Source organism: Desmodus rotundus, chromosome 1 (genome assembly GCF_022682495.2).
Source record: "Desmodus rotundus isolate HL8 chromosome 1, HLdesRot8A.1, whole genome shotgun sequence".
NCBI lineage: Eukaryota > Metazoa > Chordata > Mammalia > Chiroptera > Phyllostomidae > Desmodus > Desmodus rotundus.
The window spans coordinates 106616300-106640304 of NC_071387.1; the positions used below are offsets into that span (position 1 = coordinate 106616300).

A 24005-nucleotide genomic window follows, 5' to 3' on the forward strand; every position below is an offset into this window, starting at 1 on the left:
CATTTTTCTCTAGCCAGCAATTACTAGTTCAATGCCGGTAGCTCTACCTTCCAAAAGGGCTTTATCCAACTAGTTGACAGTTATAATTCCTGTACCTACTTGGAGCGCAATAACCACCAAGAGAGTGATGAACCTGGCAGCGGGGTGGGTCTCACAAAATCTGATGCGGCCTAGGGTGCCCGGGGGCAACCGAGGACACTGAAGAAAACACAAGTAGGCCAGGACCACTCGACTGAGTCGCAAAGTTTAATACGTTATCTAAAAACTCTTCAGTCAAGATAAATGATATTCAAAGGCGATACTTTAAAAATTTGAAAATTCGAATTGGTAAGATTCAGCCTGCTGGCGGTTTTGTAAATAAAATTTTACGAATGACTTTCGGAAAACTACAAATCGTCGCTCAAATCACTCAAAGGGCTGGCTGTAGCACTGGCTCGCGCTACCCGGCAGTTACGACCGAAGACTGACGGGAAAAATCGCTCAGGTACCAGAACCCTCCTAAGCCCTCAGCCAACTTTCACCTTGCAGTAGCCATTCTCTCCACCCACTCCACCCGGTCGTCTCTGATTGGCGGAGCTGTCTCACGTTCTTGCTGCCATTGGCCTTGAGCCCATAGGGGTGGAGTCAGGGAGACTTCCCTCGGCCCAGCCCCCTCGGGAGCTTTACAGTGCGCGGCGTTGGAACTTCTGAGTAGTTTTGAGGAGGCGTCTGGCGCGGTGTGGCACCGCTGTAGGTACGTTGGGGGCGGACGCGAGCCCTGCGGGAGCGGCGTTTAGACGGCTCAGCTGTTTCTCCGGGGCCGGGAGCATCGCTGAGGCCCCGCCAAGGACCCCTTGGCGCGCCGCGCCAGCTGAGGTAGTTTGTGGCGGGGCTGGCTGAAAGGCGTCTGTGGAGGTGCTGGGGCTACGAGCTGGTCGGGAAGACGCCCGCGAAAGGCGAAAGGATGCGTCTATCTAGCTTTCCGGGAGGGTCGCGGGTTATGTGGTAGTGGTACGTGTCTCCGGTGTGTGTAGCGGTCCGTCGTGGGAGTGGGGGCCGCGTAGGAACATCGCCCTAGGTTTTTCTACTCGCCGAGTCAGTGAAGCTGCGGGCTGCACCGGCATATTACCGGACTACACCGGACTACTTTCTCGCGCTAATGGATGAAATGTAGTCCCCAGCCCCAGTTTTTGTAATCGCTTACCCAATTTACTTGAAGTGTTTTAAGCAGTCAACTGAATGATCTGTTGCCGGAACAGTTGAGTGGACTTCATCAGGTAGCAAGGAGGCATTCCTTGATATGTGTTGTTAGGAACTAGGGAGTAGAATATCAGGAGTAATATAAAACTATGAGCAATATGCCAAAATGCCTTTGTTAATGAAGGAACTTGGAGCACAACCATGTAATGTGCACCTGTTGAGTCGCCTAGTGTAGGGATGCTATAATTTAACGATGAAAGCTGAGTACAAAGATGATCTTTATCATAGAAGTTCATATTTGTAAATTAGGGGGGGGGGAAATCAGAGACTGTTTCCTTAGCGTCCCTTCCCCACCTACTTTCCCCAATTTTGGCAAGTTCAAGAATGTGTCCAGTACAAAGGAAGCCATTCTTTTGCTTTGTCGAAAACCTTGCTATACGTGGAAAACCGACTTCCACTTTCTTACGTTAGTATGTTGAGGATGAAGTTTCTAATGTAAGCCCGCACAGTTGGCTTGTTTTAGAACAAGCTAGTTTTTTGTTACTGTTGTTTGGTTGGGTTTCTTTTTGGGGGGTGAGGGGAGCTTATACACAACAAATCTCTCCTCATTCTGGAGGCTGCCAAGTCCAAGGTAAGGCACCAGCAGATTGGGTGCCTGGTGAGAGCCTGTATTCTATCTAGTTCCTGACCAGCTAGTTTTCACTGCTGAAAATTAGATGTGATCAAGATACAGAAAAAGATCATTGTACTGAAAGATTCGTAGAAGATTTACATCATATGCACATAAACAGACTGATTTTTCTATATTGGGATTTAATACTCTTCGTTGTGATTCTGCATATATTCACTTGTAGCCAATAAATGACCTGCAGTGTAACTATTTGCAAAACAAATGGGGAAGAACATTCAAAATAGATAATTTATATCACAGGAAAGCTATTGAAATGCAAAAATTAAGCATGTGAATGAAGGACCGATTACACTGAATTCAGCTTTTTGTGATTTATGCTGCCTTAGTTTATCCTTCAATTCATTTTTTACAAATGCTGAATCCGACCCTAATCAAACTACTTAACACTCAGTCTTACCTTATTGATCGCTGTACTAAACCTCAGCCTTCAATTCCACTGTACTTCCCTGCTATTTAATATGTTTAATTCTGGTATGAAAATATTGCACCATCCCTGCACCTTTGCCTGTTCATATCAGGGGGTTCTCTTACAGTGGGTATGTACAGATGTATTTCATTTGATGTAAACAAATTTTATGTAATATATTGGATAGTTGTTAAAAATAAAAATAAATTTTGTAACTTTAAATGCACAAGAGTATTAGTTCTTATTAAATTGAGATTATATTGGGTTGGCCAAAATTCGTTACGTTTTCTCTGTACAATGGCTGTAGTAGTGCTTAGTTGTCTTTAGCTTCATTTGGAGCAATTTTGTTAGATTGTATAGTGACAGCTGTACATTATCATATCAGTGTACATTTAAAAAAAAATCAAAATTGGTGAATTTTTGTACAATCATTTTAATATTGAAGATGGAAGAAAATACACAATATTTTTGGTGTATTTATTATTTTAAGAAAGGTAAAAATGCAACTGAAATGCAAAAAAGATTTGTGCAGTGTATGGAGGTGGTGCTATGACTTATCAACCGTGTCAAAAATTGTTTGTTAATTTTCTTGGTACTATTGACATTTTGGCCAAATAATTCTTTGCTGTGGGGCTGTCTTATACATTGGAAGATGTTTAGCAGCATACCTAGACTCTACCCACTAGAAGCCAATGACAGGAGAGAGCTGACCTACTCAAAACATCCAAATCAATAAAGCTACTGGTGAAAATGAAAAATGTGTCTTTATTTTATGGAAAAAAACCGTAACGGACTTTTGACCAACCCAAAATTAAATATAAAATACAAAGCCCATGTCCTGGCTGCTGTGGCTCAGTTGGTTGGAGCATCATCCTGTCACAGGTTTGATTCCTGGACAAGGCACATGCCCAGGTTGCAGGCAGCCAACAGTCTCACTCTCTCTTCCCCTCTCTCTAAAATCGGTGAAAAAATGTCCTCAGGTGAGGAGGAAAAAAATACAAAGGGCTATGTAGTTCTAATTCTGTCTCACATTCTTAAATCATTTAAATACTTATTCTGTTCTCTTTTTAAAGAAAGATTTATTTATTTATTTATTTATTTATTTGAGAGGTCGAGGGGGGGAGATGGGGAGAGAAATATCAGTGTGTGATCGCCTTTTGCATACCCCCAACACCTGGCCCCTGACTGGCCCACAACCCAGGCATGTGCCCTAACTGGGAATCGAACTGGTGACCCTTTGGTTCACAGGCCAGCACTCAATCCACTGAGCCACACCAACCAGGGCTGTTCTTGAGTCTCTATTAAACTTTAACTCCTACCTTTAAAATACATCACTGTAGACTCAGGTAACTTCTTATTCCTCTTTAGCTTTACCAATTTGAGTAGGACAGAAAGATTGTAGCCAGGCAATAGTTAGGAGTAATAACCAGCATTCTCTGGGTAGGGCAGATAATTGCATATAATTTGAATTTTTGAAACATTTTGAAATTTGAATTTTTAAATTTGTAAGGATTATGGGATGCTTATATGCAGATCTTTTTAAACTTAATAATTAATTATGAGGTATGTCCAGAAAAAGCCCAGCCATTGTTAATATGACAACAGTTGGTATGACATCGATGTAACCTGGCAGCCAAGGACAGTGCCCTGGAATGTGTATGCATGAACAATGACAACTTCATTGTACTAGTTGATGGGGGTGGTAGACACCATTGAGGGAGCATGTGTACTGTGTGGCTGTTTCAGTCAAAATAACTGAGCAAGTAGAGCAACGAATCTGCATCAAACTTTGTGTTAAGCTTGAACATGCCTCCATGGAAACTATTTGGATGATTCAGAAGCCTTCCGGGGATGATGCAATGAGTGCAGCATAAATAAAAGTGTGGCTCAAATTCTTCAAAGATGGTCAAGAAGCTGTTGAAAGTGATCCACATTCTGGAAGGTCTGCAACAAGCAAAACACCTGAGAATGTTGAAAGTGTACAGGCTGCAATCAACAAAGATTGGCAATTAACAGTACGATAACTAGAAACTGGGCTGGGGATTCCAAAAACTATTGTGTCCTAGATTTTGATGCAGTTCTTGGCATGAAACATGTCATGGCAAAGTTCGTTCAGTGTCTTCTGCTACCAGAGCAGAAGGAACATCGTGCTGCAGTTGCTAATGATGCTGGAAGAATTGTGTGAGGTCCCAAGGTGCCTACTTTGAAGGGGACTGAGGCATCAGCCTATGCACAGCGTTTCTTATATCTTCTTTAAAATGTCTCTCTTTTTCATATTATAGGGCTGGATGCTTTATGGGTAGACTTCATATGTAGAGACACTATATGTATCTACTAAATGTGGTATAAGTATACCTTTGAGTTTCTACTGTGTATAGTGCAGCTGATATCAAATAGCTTATGGGAGGGCTACAGCAAAAGTTGCTGAGACCTTTTTTTGGTACTCTTTAATAAGGAAAGAATAACCCTTGGATGGCTTTCCAGAGGTTCATTTTTTATGTTGAGCATTGGTTTAAGCAACATTCAATAAAGTTATAGGAAAGGCATTTCACTTAGTATGTAAAAGTAAGCACATTTCTTTTTTCAAAGCTCATGACTAAAATATATATATATATACTTGTGATGGGAAATTCAGAGAAGGAAGTAGTTCTCTTGGATGAAGCCTTTCTTGAAGAAATGATCTTTAAACCTGATGTTGAAGGTTGGGGAAAATGGGCAGATGTTGATATATGGCAGTTCTGATGAATTTGAAAAAAAGTGAATAGATTTGTAGGAAATTAGGAGATAAATGTTGATAGCTTCAAGACAAAGTATCTTTTTAGGAAAGATAATGCAATCATGATAATTTGGTTATATACAGAATTTTTGCCAATAACAACTTAAGTATTTATTTAACTACACAAATGTGAAAAGGAGCACAGGGTGTAGAAAAGAGATAACGTATTTTTCGGACTATAAGATGCATCAGACCATAAGACGCATCTAGGTTTTAGAGAAGGAAATAGGAAAAAAAACCCAACCCCGCTCCACTGCCCCGCCCCGGGAGCCAGGTAAGCTACATTCAGACTATAAGACATACCCCCGTTTTCCTCCCAAATTTTGGGTGGAAAGTGCATCTTACAGTCTGAAAAATATGGTAAATCCTCAGCTCTGTAGGAATTTGATAATAGCTAAAATTTCTAACTCAAATATTAAGTATGAAGATAATTAAAACAAATTATTTTAATTATTTAAATGTGATTGCAACTAGGCATTAAGGAGTGCTGACATGCAACTACTTTATTTCATTATGAGCATTTTATACTGCTTTATTTTATGCTATTGATAAAAAATTTTAAAGGCAATAGTCCACTGCTTTATAGACCACTCTAAGGATAAGACTGTGTTCATTATGAGATTGTCTACTGGCTCAAATTGGTCAAGTTTTGTCACTTTGTTGACCACTATATACCCCTTAAGGTAAACCTTTTCTCAGTACCTTATCTGATTTGAACTTGTGTTAGGAGATTTGAAAGTTAAGATCATGGGTTCAAATACTGGCTCTGAGCTATTTCCTTGAAGATGTTAATATAATCTACCTTAGATTCAAGATTTCTTCTGTTAAGTTTTTACTTTTTAGAAAAAGTAATGGTAAAAAAATGGGTTCAGTGGATTTTTTTAAAAATCTAACAAGAATTGCCCTTTATTGTGTTTATAATTAGAGATACAGACATTTCATAATGAGGGAAACCCATCCACCACCAATCATGTATCAATAATAAGAAAAAAATCTTCAAAAGTCTGTTATTCTCCAAAAAGTACTTATTCCATTTTGCTGGCATAGCAGTTTTACAATTCAGTGGGGCATCTTGCAAGAGGAGCTGGGTCACCCATAACTTCTTACTGCTCCTGTCACACCCTGGCAGTATGTGCTTACTGATAGCCCAAAGGCCTGGGATTCTCACTGCAGTGCATAAAGGGTTTAAATTTATAGCATGCATCATTGCCCACAGGCAAAACTATTTTTCTGGTCCTTAAAAGCCTTGAAATTTGACATTGAGTTGGCCTCCTTATGGATGACAATCTTTTCAGGCATCCATTTCCAGAATAGGGAGATTTCATCTATATTGAATATTTGCTGTGGCAAGTAATTTTCCTTCATAATCAGCTTATCTAAAGTTTCCAAATTTTTTCAGCTGCATTCACATCAGCATTTACAAACTTGGTACTCACTTACACATAATGTAATGAATAATGATTCTTCAATTGCTTAAACCACACAGAGATAGCAGTAAATTCAGCATCATAGATGAGTCCAGCCTTTTCTCGCAACATTGCAGACTTTTTGCTTTAGCCATGATTGTCGTGGCACTAAGAGTGGTGTACTCCTGTGTCTCATCTTCAATTCAGGTCACTAGAAGTTTCTCCATGTCTTACATAGGCCCTTCTGAAATTTTTGTTTCATTGCCTTCAATGAAGCAGATCCTTTAATAGCTTCCATCACTGTTCTTATTGTTCAAGATCATATCTTTGGTGGAATGGGACCTACCTGAAGGACAAGCAATAACCATGACTGATTTTTCCACCTTGTTAGTCCTTACTTTAAATTTTGTTTCCAGGCCAGACACTGGATGTAGCTTCCTACTGGCAACCTTAGGAGCGGATTTTGTATGCTTTTAGGGATGAACGAAACAACATAAGATTAAATCAAGCACAAGAGAAATGATGCAATGAAGAGATGCAGTAACCACTAGATACATGAGGCTTCTGCCAGTGTAGCACACCATACTATTTTATATCAAACCTTTTTTTTAATAAGTAGAAAGAGAAAACTCTAAAATAATGTTTAAAAGTATAGTATAGTAAACACATAAAGTGCTAACATAGTCATTTAGTAGCATTATCAAGTACTATATGTTGTACATAATTGTATGTGTTATACTTTTATATGACTGGCAGCACAGAAGGGTTGTTTACATCAGCATCACCACAGACACGAGTAATGTCTGGTGCTTTCAGGTTATGACGACTACATTTTCATTAAGTGATAGAAATTTTTCAGCTCCATTATAATCTTATGGGACCAGCATCATAGTTGCAGTCTGCTATCCAAAACGTCATTACGCAGAGCATAACTACATATGATAGTCAAAATATATGAGGTCTGCCCTGAAAAAGTCCAGCCATTGTTAATATGAGAACAATTTGTGCCATATCGATGTAACCTGATAGCCAAGGAGAGTGAACTGGAATGTGTGTGCATGAACAATGATGACTTAACTGTACTAGTCAGTGAGAGTAGTAGACACCATTGAGTGAGCCTGTGTACTATGTGGCCATCACATTTCAAATGACTGAACGAGTACAGCAACAGATCTGCATCAAATTTTGTGTTAAGCTTGTACATTCCTCCATGGGAACTATTTGGATGATTCAGAAGGCCATAGCTATGGGCAACTGACAATTGGCAGCTTCATCACGACAACTCAGGCATCACATCTCGTGCAGTTTTTTTGTGAAGCATCAAATCACCCAGGTGACTCAGCACCCCTGTAGCCCAGATTTGGCGCCCTGAAACTTTTGGCCTTTCCCAAAACTAAAATCACCTTTGAAAGGAAAGAGATTTCAGACCATCAGTGAGATTCAGGAAAACACAGTGGGGCAACTGATGACTGGGAGAACTGTGTGAGGTCCCAAAGTACCTACTTTGAAAGGGACTGAGACATCATTGTCCTATGCACAATGTTTCTTAACCTTGTATCTTCTTCAATAAATATCTGTATATTTTATATTATGTGGCTGGGTACCTTTTGGACAGACCTTGTATATGAAAAGGTATTTGATAAAATTGAAAACAGATTCATGATAAAATCTTAGCTAGGAGTAGAAGAGTATTAATTCAATAAAGAGTACTATTTATTTTTTAGAGAGAGGGGAAGAAAGGGAGAAAGAAAGATAAACATCAATGTGAGAGAGAAACATTAATTGTCTGCCTTCTAAACACACCGTGACTGAGAATCAAACCTGTAACTCAGGCATGTGCCTCAATCAGGAATTGAACCAGCCATCTTTTGGTTTGTGGGACAATGCCCAACCAACTGAGCCACACCAGCTGGGCCAAGAGTGTCTATTTAAAAAGTGTATCAAAATCATATTTAGTGGCGGAGCAGTGAAACTCCACACCCTACCCAGGATTGGTGGTGAGAGAAGGATTCCCACTAACAGCATACCTATGTATATCAACTGGAGGTTCTAACCAATGCAATAAGACAAGAAAAAGGAATAAGGATTAGTGAGAGAAAAAATCATGGCATCTATATAGAAAGATCAAAAGAATCTGTATTTGATTTAATAAGTGAATTTAATGAAGTGGTTTAGATGTGATCAATAAAAAAGCACTGACCATATACCTATATGATAGAAAAACCCTAAATTTTAAAATGATAGAATTTACAAAGCATTCAAAGAAACAAATAGAGAACGAAGATGGCAGCGTAGGTAGACACACTGCGCCTCCTCACACAACAGGAACTGACAGGAAATCAAATGGCAAGGAAGTCCGACACCAAGGAAATAAAAAAATGAACGTTCATCCAGACCGGTAGGAGGGGTGGAGATGGGCAGCCGGGGCAGAGAGGACTTGCGATGCCGTGGCGGGACCGAGACTGGCGGAGTGTAGGACAAACGGGGCAGGCAGTCTGACCACTGGCGGCCCCTGCGGCCCCACATTTGCGCAGATAGGCTGAGAGGGCCGGACTCAGAGTGGCGAGAGCAGGGCGGGCAGAGCAGCGGGCAGCACCCTGCGGCCCCACATTCGCGCACAGATAAACGGGGACGAATGGCGGGGAGTGAAGCAGACCACGCAACCCAGGGCTCCAGTGCAGGGGAAATAAAGCCTCAAACCTCTGATTGAAAGCGCCCCTGGGGGTTGGGGCGGCAGCAGGAGAGACTCCCAGCCTCACAGGAGAGGTCGTTGGAGAGACCCACAGGGGCCTAGGGCGTGCACAAGCCCACCCACTCGGGAACCAGCACCAGAGGGGCCCAGTTTGATTGTGGGTAGCGGAGTGAAAGGTTGGAGTCTGGCGGAGAGTGGAGCAGGCGTCATTGCTCCCTCTTGGCCCCTCCCCCACATACAGTCTCACAGCACAGCGACCAGTGTTACCCTGCCCCGGTGAACACCTAAGGCTCTGCCCCTTAAAGTAACAGACCCGCCAAGACAAAAAAAAAAAAAAAAAAAATGGCCCAAATGACAGAACACTTCAAAGCTCCAGAAAAAATACAACTAAGCGACGAAGAGATAGCCAACCTATTGGATGCACAGTTCAAAACACTGGTTATCAAGACGCTCACGGAATTGGTTGAATCTGTTCGAAAAACAGATGAAAAAATGAAGCCTATGCTAAGAGAAACAAAGGAAAATGTACAGGGAACCAATAATGATGCGAAGGAAACTGGGACTCAAATCAATGGTGTGGACCAGAAGGAAGAAAGAAACATCCAACCAGAAAAGAATGAAGAAACAAGAACTCGGAAAAATGAGGAGAGGCTTAGGAACCTCCAGGACAACTTTAAACGTTCCAACATCCGAATTATAGGGGTGCCAGAAGGAGAAGAGGAAGAACACAAAATTGAAAACTTCTTTGAACAAATAATGAAGGAGAACTTCCCTAATCTGGCAAAGGAAATAGACTTCCGGGAAGTCCAGGAAGCTCAGAGAGTCCCAAAGAAGCTGGACCCAAGGAGTAACACACCAAGGCACATCATAGTTACATTACCCAAGATTAAGCAGAAGGAGAGAATCTTAGAAGCAGCAAGAGAAAAGGAGACAGTTACCTACAAAGGACTTCCCATAATACTGTCAGCTGATTTCTCCAAAGAGACCTTACAGGCAAGAAGGACTGGCAAGAAGTATTCCAAGTTGCGAAAGGCAAGGGCCTACACCCAAGATTACTGTATCCAGCAAAGCTATCATTCGGAATGGAAGGGAAGATAAAGTGCTTCTCAGATAAGGTCAAGTTAAAGAAGTTCATCATCACCAAGCCCTTATTATATGAAATACTAAAGGGAGTTACCTAAGAAAAAGAAGATCAAAAATAGGAACAGTAAAAATGACAGCAAACTCACAGTTATTAACGACCACACATAAAACAAAAACAAGAGCAAACTAGGCAAACAACTAGAACAGGAACAGAACCATAGAGATGGAGATCACATGGAGGGTTGTCAATAGGGGAGTGGGAGGGGGAGAGGGGGGAAAGGTACAGAGAATAAGTAGCATAGATGATAGGTGGAAAATAGACAGGAGGAGGGTAAGAATAGTGTAGGAAATGTAGAAGCCAAAGAACTTATGAGTATGACCCATGGACATGAACTATAGGGCGGGGAATGTGGGAGGAAGGGGGTGGGCAGGATGGAGTGTGGGGGGGGGAATGGGACAGCTGTAATACCATAATCAATAAATATATTAAAAAAGAAACTAATACATAAGGCAAGAACGGAATAGTGGTGCAAAAGACGTGAGACATAAAACAAAAACTGAAAGCCCAACAATTACACTGTGTCGATATGAATGTCAAATGTGAGCGGAATAAACAATCTAGTCACATAGGAGACATTGTCAGACTAGAAGTAAAACAACCTCCAAATATATGCTGTCTACAGGAGCTATACATTAGCTTGAAAGATATAAATATGTTGAAAGTAAAAGGATTGAAAAAGATATATCATGAAAATAACAATCATATGAAGCTAGGGTGGCTTTACTGATTTCAAGCAAAATAAGCAAAACAAAAATATTCCAAGAAGTAAGAGGGATGTTTCATAATAAAAGGGTCAGTTCTTTGGTAAGTTATAACAATTATAAACATAGTTTCACCTATTGACAGTACCAGTATATATGAAGCAAATTGTATTGACAAAAATTGAAGGGAGAACTAGAAATGTCAAAAATAATAGTTGGAGACTTCAATACAGCTTCACTCATTTACAAAAATTTTATATTCTTACATGTTTTTACACTTCAGTCCCCTTCAAAGTAATTGCCATTTGATGCTATACACCTATCAAGACATTTTTCCACTGCTCAAAAGGATTTTGAACTGGCCAATTTTTATACCTTTTAGTGTCTCTGCTGTTTTTTTGTTTGCCTGTTTGTTTCACCTTTTCCACATCAGCAAAACTTTTCCCTTTGAGGACTTTTTTCATTTGGAGGGAAAAAAAGTCACTCAGGTCAAGATTAGGTGAATATAATGAGGGTGGAGCATAAGAGTCATACTAATTTTAGTCAAAAACTGCTGAACACGCAGCATGGTCTGGGCAGGTGTGTTCATAAATCACCAATCATGAAAGGGGCAAATGCATTGAGAGAATGTTAAAAAAATCACTGAACCCAACACAGCCTCTCACAACACCAGCTCATACATTGATCCAGATGGGTTCCTAGAACAATCACCTAGCAGGGTAAGCCTTTACTACAAGGGGCCCGCTCTCCAGAAGATAATTCTGGGGTTTTGGGGGTCCCCCCTTGTAGATAGCAAATTAGGCAAAAGATCACTAAGAAAAGACTTGAGTAACACTATTAACAACATAGACCTAAGAAAACAAACAGCACAATACAATGTTCTTTTCAAATGTACCTAGAACGCTCTGTAATATAGACCTTGTGCTAAGCTGTAAAACAAACCAACATATCTAAAAGGATTGAAATCATAACAGAGTACATTCTTTGGCTACAATGGAATGAAATTAGAATTCAATACCAGGATAAATTGGAGAAACTCACAGCTATGTGGAAATTAACATGATCTTAACCAATCATTCAAAGAAGAAATCAAAAGGGAAGTTACAGAATACTTTCAGATGAACGAAAATAGGGTGTAACAAAATTTCATGATGCATTAAACAGTTTTTAGAAGGAAATTGTAGCCATCAGTCCTATATTTAAAAATATCTCAAATCAATAACCAAGCTTTTAACCTTATACAAAAAGAAGAAAAAGCTAAACCAAAGTCAGAATTGCGGAAATAATAAAGGTTAGAGTGGAAATTAATAAAATTAAGAAAGAAAAAATAGTCAAACTAAAATGTTTTTTAAAAGGATAAACAAAATTGAGAAACCTTTACTTAGACTGACCATTAAAACACTGGTATTAGTCAGATCAGGAATGAAGGAGGGGGCATTACTACTGACCTTCCAGAAGTTAAAAAGATTGTGAGCGAATACTGTAGAACAACTGTAGAACAGTTCACTTGTATAATAAGTTAAATAGAGGATATAAACAAATCCCTAAAGACCCAAATGCAGAAAAGTGAACAAGAAACAAAATCTGAAGTCCCATGACAAGTAAAGAGACTGGATTAGAACACAAAGAAAAGCCCCATATCAGATGACTTTATTGTTGAATGCTACCATACATTTAACAGTATCAGCTCCACAAATTCTCCCAAGAAAATGAAGAATAGGAAGGAGTACTTCTCTAATCATTTTGAGGCCAGTATTACAATGATAAAATCAGGCAATGACATAACAAGGAAAGAAGACTAGAGAATAATACCTAATCAAAGTAGATAAAAAATCATCAACAAAATATTAGCAAATCCAATCCAGCAACATAAAGAATTATACATTATGACCAAGTGGGATTTATCCCAGGAATGCAAGGTTGGTTTTACATCCCAAAATACTTTACTATAATGTACCATATCAATACAACAGAGAACAAAGCCATATGGTCATGTTAGTAGATGGTGAAAAAGCATTTTCTGTTAAAATTCGGTGTTCCTTCATAATACAAACATTCAAGAAAGCACGTATAATTTGGAAATTTATTAAGCTGGTAAAGGGCATTTGTAAAAATTTCACAGCTAATACCATACATAATAGTTTAAGACTGAAAATCCCTAAACCAAGAATAAGACAAGGATGAACTACTCTTACCATTTAAATTCTACATTGAAAAAGACAATTATTTCAAGCATTTCAAATAGCACACCAAGATTGGAAAGGAAACAATAAGACTATTGACAGATGACATGATTTTGTATGTAGAAAATCCTAGGGAATCTACAAAAAAACCCTATTTACAGGTTAGAAACAAGGTTAACAATGTTGCAGGACACAAGATCAATATTCAGCATCCTACTGTATTTTCATATAGTTGTGATGAACAGGCCAAAAGATGAAATTAACAAAGTTTTATTTACAAAATCATCAAAGTTCAGAATTTAAATTCTAAAAACTACAAAATATTATTAAAAGAACATAAAGATCTCAATAAATGGAAAGACATCCCATATTCATGGATCAGAATGCTTGGTTCAATTAAGGTAGCAATGTTCCTTAAATTGATTTACAAATTCAGCACAATCCCTTTCAAAGTTCCATCTGGCTTTTTTGAAGAAATTGTTAATCTGATCTTAAAGTTTACATAGATATTCAAGAAACTCAGAATAGCAAAACAGTCCTCAAAAAGAACAAAGCTGGAGAATTTATACATCCTGAGTTCAAAACTTACCAGAAAGCTACAGTAATCAAGAATGTGGTACTGTAACCAGGCAGCATGGGGTCCAGTTGCTTATTGCCACGTATATGCATAACATGAAGATTTTTGCAGAAGGAAAATGGTTTTTATTAATAGGGTTTTTAATTTGAGGCATCTGAGAGTATTTCTGCTTCATGTCAACTGAGCTGACCTTTTTTGCAAAAGCACAGGAAAAAAGTTATCCCCAGGAAGATTAATGTCCAAATCCATGTTTAGAAGTTTCCCGTTATTTATGTGTAGTCCAAGGTTGTTATTTAAATGGGTCTACATTTCTTTAGCTTTAGGCCCTCTCTCTCTCTGGTGTCAGAGTTGCCATTGCCTCACAGCAGTTCTTACTCTATCAGGGTCTGGGGTGTGCTGCCAGATCACTACTATGGTCATGTAAGGGGAGCTTCATTTGTGAGGAACTTCTCAGCTAATGTCTTCGTGTGCTATTTTTAGGGCAAGAGAGTGGAAGTCATCTCTGACCCATGTGCCGGGCTGCAGTGGGTTGTAGTGTTCTGAGGTCTGGAGCCTGTCGGGGCACACATCCCAGCGTGGGACCCTGCCTCTGGGGTTTGGCTTTAAACCATGCAGGGCCTAAGACCCAAGCATTCCCTGCCATCTGCCACTCCCGCCCATGCAAAGCAATATAAGAAAAAACCCAAGAAACCAAAAGGCCAAGAGTCCAAGAGAGTGAGCTCTATCTTGTTTAAAAGTCCTCTCCCAGAATCCCATGTGCTCCAGAAGCCAATGGGAATGTCTAGCATTTAACTGAGGGCTAGTGTTGGCCATGTTTGCCCTTGCCTCTTCTGTTCATCCTGTTCTATAAGGAGGCAAAGTCTCCAGTCATGCATGCTTTGTACAAGCTCCCTTCTGCAGAGTCACAAGCTTCCCTGCTGCCCTGGGCAATTTCTCTCCTTTGGTGGCTCCTCCCTTCATAGGGAGGGCAAGCCGCTTTTAATTTTCAACTCCACCTTGGGGTTTTCTCCCTGCTCCCTACCTTAAAGCAATTTGGCCTGACCACTCTGTTACAGTACTGGTGTAAGAACAGACCTATGTATCAGTGGGATGAAATTGAGAGCACAGAAATAAACCTTCACGTTTATAGTGGTTTTTAACAAGGTTTCCAAAAACAGTGGGAGGGAAGGAATGTCCTTTTTAAATGGTGCTGGGAAAACTGAATGTCCACATGCAAAATAGTACCATCAAGAAATCGAAAGACACCCACCAAATTGGATTAAAAATGTACAAATTATACCAGATTAGGGACTTAAATCCAGAATATACTCTAATCTTGGCTCTCAAACATCTCAGTTCCGGAATGATTCAATTTTCAACCAAGTGCTTATGGAAAAAATGTCTTGGTTGTCTAACAAAACTTCAGTTTTTGATTCTCCACCCAACGCTCCTTTCATGTTGAAACTTGTGTAACCAGGCACACTTCTCTCAGGTGACAAAGGAAATTAGGTTTTTGAACAAATTGCTCCTCCAACAATTTTTTTTAGAAAACTTAAGTTAGAAAACTGAGGTCCCACTGTATATATATACTTTTAAAACCCTTACAAATCAATTTTTAAAAAACAACCCAATTTTAAACTGGGCAAATGAGTGCTCACTTAGGCAGCACATACACTAAAATTGGAATGGTACAGAGAAGATTAGCACGGCCCCTATGCAAGGTTGACACGAAAATTCATGAAGTGTTCCATATTTAAATAAGTGAGTAAATAAATAAAATGGGAAAATGATTTGTGTAGACGTTTCTCCAAAGAAGATATACAAGTGGCCAATAAGCACATGTAAAGATACTCAACATTGTTAGCCATGAGGTACCACATTACTTGCACCAAGATGGTGATACTAAAGAAGATAATGAGTGTTGATGAAGAGGTGTTAAGAATGGATTCCTTATATACTCCTAGTGTGAGTGTAAATTGGTGACCCTTCAGAAAACAATCTGTTCCTCCAAAGGTTAAATATTGGGTTACCATATGACTCAGCAATTCCACACTTGGTCATATACTCAAGGGAAATGAAAACATAGGTCCACTTGAAAATATATAGATAGATGTTAATAGCATTATTCATAGTAGCTATATTTGGTTTTATAGCAGAGTATATTATAAATACCCAAAGTTGTTCTTGAAAGTAAATATAATGTAAAAGTAAGCTAAAATGTGGGATACAAAATTCGAAATTCAGTGAAAAAATACACTAAAACGGGTAATGATGAGAGGAAGGAAAATTTTTTTAGATAAGGAATACTCATATACTCATAATATTTTCACTCTTGACCTTAATGGTTAATGAAATGTTGGCTGCAGAATGCTTTTAGGAAATCTTTAAAACACTAGAATCCATGGAATTGTAAAGCATATGTAGACCTTATAAAATAAAAGGATGTTTTAATATTAAAGTAATTATGAGATAACATAAGTAACAAAAAATAAAGCAAAAAGCAACAAGTTGTAAAAGTTAGAAGGCATAAAACCAAATGTAAATTAAAGCTTTAATATGCCATTCACAATAAATGTAATTGGCTTGAATTCTGTTAAAAGACAGACTCCTTAAGTTGTTTTCAAGAAGTTTTAAAAGAGACATCAAACAAAATTTTGGGATGGACAGTAATATATTCAGCAAGAGTTATATCATCAAACAAAATACAATGAAAAGGACAAATTAGATTATACTTTAATATTAACAGGATACTATCAATTATACATCTGAGGGAAAATGAAATTAGATTCCTTTCAGTATATGGTAAAATCATTTCTAGATGAATTAAGTACTTCAATTATAAATGGCAAATCTTTAAACTTTGAGAAAATATAGATAGCTTATCCTTCCAACCTTGTGTTACAGGACAGTACTATGATTTATACAATTTCTGTGAAATATGGTTTACTTGACAGCAAAGGATTCATGCTGGTTGAAGAGGAGTTCTGATGATGCCAAGGATCCCACAATAGACTAAGTTGTTGCTTTGTTTTCCTCCTACTAACTAATTACATTTTACTTAGTCTCTCTCCAACATGTAAACTATTCCTTTATCTTTTAGGCAGTTACCAATAACTTCTGAGAGACTTTCACTGGTAATTTTACTTGTTTTCCCCAAATATTTTAATACAGAGATTTTCCAGGTGAAGTGCCTCTCCTCAGCATGCTTTTATCAACGAGAAAGTTGTAAACTGTTCTGACCAATTACCTCATGCTGTTTATAACCTTTAGGAATAATTCACTCTGAGCAAGTATTCCTAATACAGGCATTCCTCAATTCGTTGTGCTGCTTTGTTGTGAAGGTTTGTAGAAATCCTCATCAAAGAATTCTATCAGCACCATTTTCCAACAACATTTGCTTACTTTGTGTTTGTCATATTTTGGTAATTCTCATCATATTTCAAACTTTTTCATTATTATATTTGTTATAGTGATCTGTGACCTTTGATGTTGCTATTATAATTGTTTTGGGCACCATGAAATGCACCCATGTAAGATGGCAAACTTAATTAATAAATGTGTGTCCTTACAGTGAGTAATTGCAATCCATCCCACCATTCTTCTGACATTGTTTCTCTAAATACTGACTCTGACTAATGTAGTTTGTAGATAAACAGCATGTTTGAAAGAATCCTGGCAACTAACTTAAAAAGATACAGACTCTGACCTTCAGTCATCCCAGCTCTGGAAGATTAGCTGACCTTCAACCATAAAACCAGGATGACAAAAACCGCACCATTGCTTGACCAATTTTGAGATCCTTATCAAAATGGACTGTGCTAATCTGCATGTGGAGAAGTTTTCAACCCCTCCCCTTTGATCTCTTTGTTCTGCTTCCCCACCCCCTTCTTATAAAAATCTCTGCTTATACTGAGATGTTGAGATGTACTTTGAGACATGAATCCCCCCCAGATTCTCAGATTGCTTGTATCTGAAAAATGACTTTCCTTTTCACCAGCACCTGTCTCATGAATTCGGCTTTCATTCTGGCAGGCAGTTGGACCTGTGTTCAGTTACATTATGATTTCTCCACTGACTAGCTATTCTCCTGTCTCTCTCCCTCTGTTCAGTCTTCCCTATTTCCTGAGACACAACAATACTGAAATTGGGCCAGTTAACAACACGGCAAAGGCCTCAACATGCTCTAGTGAAAGAAAAGTTGTGTGACTCTCACTTTAAATCAAAACCTAGAAATGATTAAGCTTAGTGAAGAAGGCATATCAAAAGCCGAGATATGCTGAAAGCCAGGTCTTTGCTTGAAGGAAAATAAGTGCTACTCCAGTGAACACATGAAGATAAGAAAGCAGAACAGTATTATTGGTGATACAGAGAAAGTTTTAGTGGTCTGGATAGAAGATTGAACCAGCCACAACATTCCCTCAAGCCAAAGAGAAATTTAGAGCAAGACTCTTAACTCTCTGCAATTCTGTGAAAGCTGAGAGAGGTGAGGAGGCTGCAGAAGAAAAGTTTGAAGCTAGCAGAGGGTTGTTTTGAAGTATAAGGAAAGAAGCCATCTCCATAACATAAAAGTACAAGGTGGAACAGCAGGTACTGATGTTGAAGGGTACAGCAAGCTATCCAGAAGATCTACCTATGATAATTAAGGAAAGTCAGTACACTAAACAACAGATTTTCAGTGTAGGTGTAACTGTGTTATATTGGAAGAAGATGCCGTCTGAGACTTTCATAGCTAGAGAAAAGTCAATGCCTGGATTTCAAGGCTGTAAAGGACAAGTTTACTCTCTTGTTAGGGGCTAATGCTGCTGGTGAATTTTAAGTTGAAGGCAATGCTTACTTACCATTTTGAAAATCCTAGGGCCCTTATGAATTATGCTAAATATACCTTGCCTCTGCTTTATATGTGGAACAACAAAGCCTGGATGACAACATATCTGATTACAACATGGTTTATTATGTATTTTAAGCCCACTGTTGAGACCCACTAAGAAAAAAAGATTCCTTTAAAAATATTACTGCTTATTGATAATGCACTCGGTCAGCCAAGAGCTCTGATAGACATGTTCAGCAAGATTAATGTTGTTTTCATGCTGCCAGTACAGTATTCTTTAGCCCACAGATTAAGAATAATTTAAATTTTCAGGCCTTGTTATTTAAGAAACATATTTCATAAGACTGTAACTGCCATAGGTAATGATTCCTCTAATGGATCTGGACAAAGTAAATTGAAAACCTTCTGGGAAGTATTTACCATTTAGGATGCCATTATGAACATTTATAATTCATGGGAAGATATCAAATTATAAACATTAACAGGAGTTTGGAAGAGTTTATTCTAACCCTCATGGATGACTTTGAGGGGCTCAAGACTTCAGTTGAAGAAGTAACTATAGATGTGGTGGAAATAGAAGGGAACTAGGATTACAAATGGAGCAGCCTGAACATATGACTGGATTGCTACAATCTCATGATAAAATCTTAATGGATAAGGAGTTGTTTATTTTGGATTAGCAAAGAAAGTGGTTTCTTGAGATAGAATCTATTCCTTATAACTATACTGTGAAGATTGTTGAAGTCACAATAAAGGATTTAGAATAGTACATAAACTTAGTTAATAAAGCAGCAGTGGGGTTTCAGAGGATTGACTCCAGTTTTGAAAGAACTACTGTGGGTAAAATGCTATGAAACAGCATCACATAGAACAGAGACATAAGAAAGGAAGAGTCAATCAAGGCAGCATACTCAATTGTCCTATTTTAAGAAATTGGTATGGTCATGTCACCCTTCAGCAACCACCACCCTGGTAATTCTGCAGCCATCAATATTGAGGCAAGATCCTCAATGCAAAAGGATATGACTTGCTGAAGGCTCAAAGGATGGTTAGCATTTTTCCATAACAAAGTGTTTGTTAATTAAGATACATACTTTTTAAAAGATGATAATGCTATCACACACTTAATAGATTGCATTATAGAGTAAACATAACTTTTATATGCACTAGGAAACCAAAGAATTCATGTCACTCACTTTATTGTGATACTCGCTTTATTGTGGGTGTCCAGAACCAAACCTTAAGTATCTCCACGGTAAGCCTACATATATTCTCTCTGGGATCTGCATTCCTATTAGACATTTTTATCACTGTGCTGCTGTGGTACAGCTCTATGACCTCAGAGAGCCTGGACCAGAAGGTTTCTTTACCACTAGTAGGCCTCACTATTTCAGACCTTACTATGGGGTTGGGAAGGATTTCTCAAAGAAGAGGGATTAAGCTTTAGGTATAAAAGAAGGGGGAAAAAAAAGGATAAATTTGTTTATATTAAAATTAGGCCCTGGCCAGGTGGCTAAGTTAGGTGGAGCATTGTCTGTTACTAAATTACTGTGGATTCGATCTCCAGTCAGAGCACATACCTAGGTTGAGGATTCAATCCCCAAGTCAGGGCACATAAGGGAGGCAACTGATCAATGTTTTTCCCGTCAGTGTCTCCCTCCCTCCCTCCCCCCCCCTTTTCTGTCTCACTTGCTCTAAAATCAAACATATCCTCAGGTGAGGAATTTTTTTTTAAATGTATGCATTTCACCCTGGCCGAGTGGTCCGTTTGCTTGGAGAATCATCCCATACACTAAAAGGTTATGGGCTTGATTCCCAGTTGGGGTGCATACAGGAGCCAACTGGTCAATGTTCCTCTCTCACATCCATGTTTTTTCCTCTCTACCTCTTCCTCTCTCTAAAATCAATAAAGATATCCTTGACTGAGGATTTTAAAATAATGCGAAGCAAAGTCAAACCACATAACCAAAGAAGGTACTTTTAACTCATATAACAAAGGATTGACCAAGGCTAGTTAAATACAATATATTAAGTCCCATAAAAACTAAATGAGAAAATACCACCCAATAGAAAAAAATGAGCAAGATAAAACGAGGAATTTTTCAGACAAGGAAACCTGTATAGCCAGTAAATTTTAAAAGATGGTAGTAATTAGGGAAATTCAAATTATAACAGTGAGATAAACATCTATATCCAAGTAGATTGTCAAAAATTAACTCTGATAATACTAAGGACTAAGGAGGATGTAGCTAGGATAGTGGTCTCTCTTACACATTGTTAATAGGTATGTAAATTGGTACAACTGTTTTGGAAAATAATTTGGCTATCTTGGAAATTTGAACATTTGTATACCTTTTTGCTACACAACAAATTCACTCAAGAAATGCTTACAATCAGGATCAAGACTAGTGCCTACTCTCAGCACTATTATTCACCATAGTAATGAATGTCCCAGCCGGAGTAATCAGGCAATAAAAATAACAGGCATCCATACTGGAAATGAAGAAGAAAAAATATTTGTAGGTGATATGATTCTATTTATAGAAAACCTACAGACTCCATTAAAAGACTTAGAAATAATAAACAGAAATGTTAAAGTTTCAGGATACAAAATCAATGTACAAAACTCCATTGTTTTCCTAATAAACAATGGAATACCAGAAAGTGAAATGAAAAAAATCCCATTTATAATTTCAACAAAAAGGAGGAAATGCCTAGAAATAAACTCAACAAATAGGTGAAGCCCTATACTTTGAATACTACATGACATTATTGAAATAAATTAAAGATACGAAGAAATGGAAAGATACTTGTGGATTAAAGAATTCATATTGTTAAATGGCCATATTACCTAAAACTATACAGATATAATACACTTCGCATCAAAATCCCAATGGCATATTCCACAGAAATAGAGCAAAGAAATATCCAAATTTCAGTGGGATGACAAAGATCCCAAATAGCCAAGACAATCTTGAGGAAAAAGAACAAAGCCAGAAATACCACATCCCTAACTTCAAGCCATGTTACAAAGCTACAATAATCAAAACACTGTGGTATTGTCAAAAAAACACACCAGTGGAACAGAATTTAGAGCCCCATACATGGGCAACTAATTTTCAACAAAGGAGCCAAAAATACATGGAGAAAAAATAATATCTTCAATAAATGGTGTTGGGAAATCTGGAAAACTACATGCAAAAGAATGAAATAAGACTGGTGTCCGATACCATGCAAAAAATAACTCAAAATGGAGTAAAGACTTGGATACAAGGTGTGAAACAATAAAATACATGGAAGAAAACATAGGCACTAAATTTATGGAGTTTGGTCTCATAGGGGTTTTTGTGAACTTGACCCCAACAGCAAGGGAAATAAAAGAAAAAGTAAATGAATGGGACTTCATCAAACTAAAAAGCTTCTACACAGAAAAAGAAACCATGAACAAAAGAAAAAGGCAACTAATATAGTGGGAGAAGATATTTACAAATGATAACTCTAAGAAGGGGTTAATATCCAAAATATATAAAGAGCACATATAATACAACAAAAATACAAACAATCTGATTAAAAAATAGAGTCCTTGAATAGACATTTTTCCAAAGAAGACTTACAGACCAACAGGTATATAAGAAGATGTTCAACATCAGTAGTTAGTTGTAAGGGAATTGCAAATCAAAACCAGTTGTGATACCACTACACACCAGTTAGAATGGCTATTATCAATAAGACAGGAAATAACAAGCATTGGAGAGGATGTGGAGAAGAGGGAACCCTTGCACACCACTGGTGTGAATATAAATTGGTGCAGCCACTATGGAAAATAGTTGGAGATTCCTCAAAAAATTAACAATAGAGCTACCATATGACCCAGTAGCCCCTCTTCGGAGTATCTGCCCCTAAAACTTGAAAACACTTAATATCTTAAAGATATAAGTAGCCCTATGTTAATTGCAGCATTATTCAAAATATCCAAGAGAGGGAAACAACCTAAGTGTCTTTTGACAGATGATTGGATTACAAATATGCGATGAAATATTACTCGGCCACCAAAAAGATGAAATAGTGCCGTTTGCAACAACATAGGTGGCTCTTGAGAGTATAACCTTGGTTATCCAATGCCTCCCATCTTGAACAATTCGGTTCTCAACCTGATAACCCATTTCATGCTGATACAGTGGAACCTTGGTTCTCAAACTTAATTTGTTTGATTTACAATTGAAGAGGTAGAAAAAGAGGGTAGGGAGGCTATTCCTATTTCATTAATCAAGGAGATTTCTTGGGAAATGGAAGAAATGCAAAGCCTTATTGAAAAATATCACCTTGACAAAGCAGCGACAAACCATGTGATTACTCGTTCAATGACAGTGCAGTTTCACTTCAGGCAAGTGTTAAAACAGACAAAAACAAATATGATTGGACAGGTTGGTAGTGAGACAGAGGCCCAATGATCCTGAAGCAAATTCTAAAGGAGCAAAGAGACAAAAGAGAGAAAGAATCCCAAAACAACTCCCTGATGTTTTTTATGGATGGGGACTCCCTTTCCAAACAGTAACATCTTCTCTCCTCCATATTCACTTAATAATATTCAGAATCAAAGGAAAGTTCTAGTATATACACAAATTTCTAATTTTTACTGTATGTTTCATTTACTTTTTATTAAATTCTTATTTACATTTCATTTTTTAAAGTGTTTATACATTAAACAATAAATTAAACTGGTACCGTATATAAGAAAGGTTAAAGCAGGGAACAGATTTATTCAATTTACATTATTTCAAATGAAAAAAGAAAGATTGGGTTTGCAAACAAATCTCTTCTCACAAACAGCACTCCCGAATGAGTTAAGTTGAGAACTGAGGTTCTACTGTCTTACTATACCATGAAAGTAAAAGAATTTTTGCTGTACTCAATGAAGTGAATGAATTCTGTATGAGTGACAAAACAAGTATTGAAAAACTATAGTTTGCTGAAAAACAAGTTAAGCTGTGTATAATTTACCTGACATTTACAGTTAAACTCTAATTTACAAACAGCAATGAAAGTAAACTCAATTTAAAAATACAATTATGACAGTACCCATTTTTGATAAAAACACTCAGCAAAGTGGGAATAAAGGGAGCAGTCCTCAACATAATAAAGGCCATATATGAGAGACCTACAGCCAACATCACACTCAATGGACAAAAACTTAGAGCTTTCCCACTAAGATCAGGAACAAGACAAGGATGCCCGCTCTCACCACTCCTATTCAACATAGTATTGGAAGTCCTAGCCACAGCAATCAGACAAGAAAAAGCAATAAAAGGCATCCAAATTGGAAAGCAGGAAATGAAACTGTCACTGTTTGCAGATGACATGATAGTGTACATGGAAAATCCTTAAGACTCCACCAAAAAACTACTTGACCTAATAAATGAATTTGGCAAAACAGCTGGATACA

The 24005-nt window shown here is 38.0% G+C and overlaps 1 protein-coding gene and 1 non-coding gene across 2 annotated transcripts in view; both read left to right on the plus strand.

The window, feature by feature from the left end:
* Positions 1 to 784: 784 nt before the first annotated feature.
* ATF7IP2 (activating transcription factor 7 interacting protein 2) overlaps positions 785 to 24005 on the plus strand; it is a 96210-nt gene continuing 72989 nt past the window's right edge. Inside the window, exon 1 of the mRNA XM_053922020.1 lies at positions 785 to 855. The gene's annotated coding sequence lies outside the window, so the exon portion shown is untranslated. The remainder of the gene's footprint in view (positions 856 to 24005) is intronic.
* On the plus strand, positions 15385 to 15491 carry LOC112315080 (U6 spliceosomal RNA). Its single transcript, XR_002975847.2, has one exon. It is a non-coding gene; the product is annotated as a U6 spliceosomal RNA (small nuclear RNA).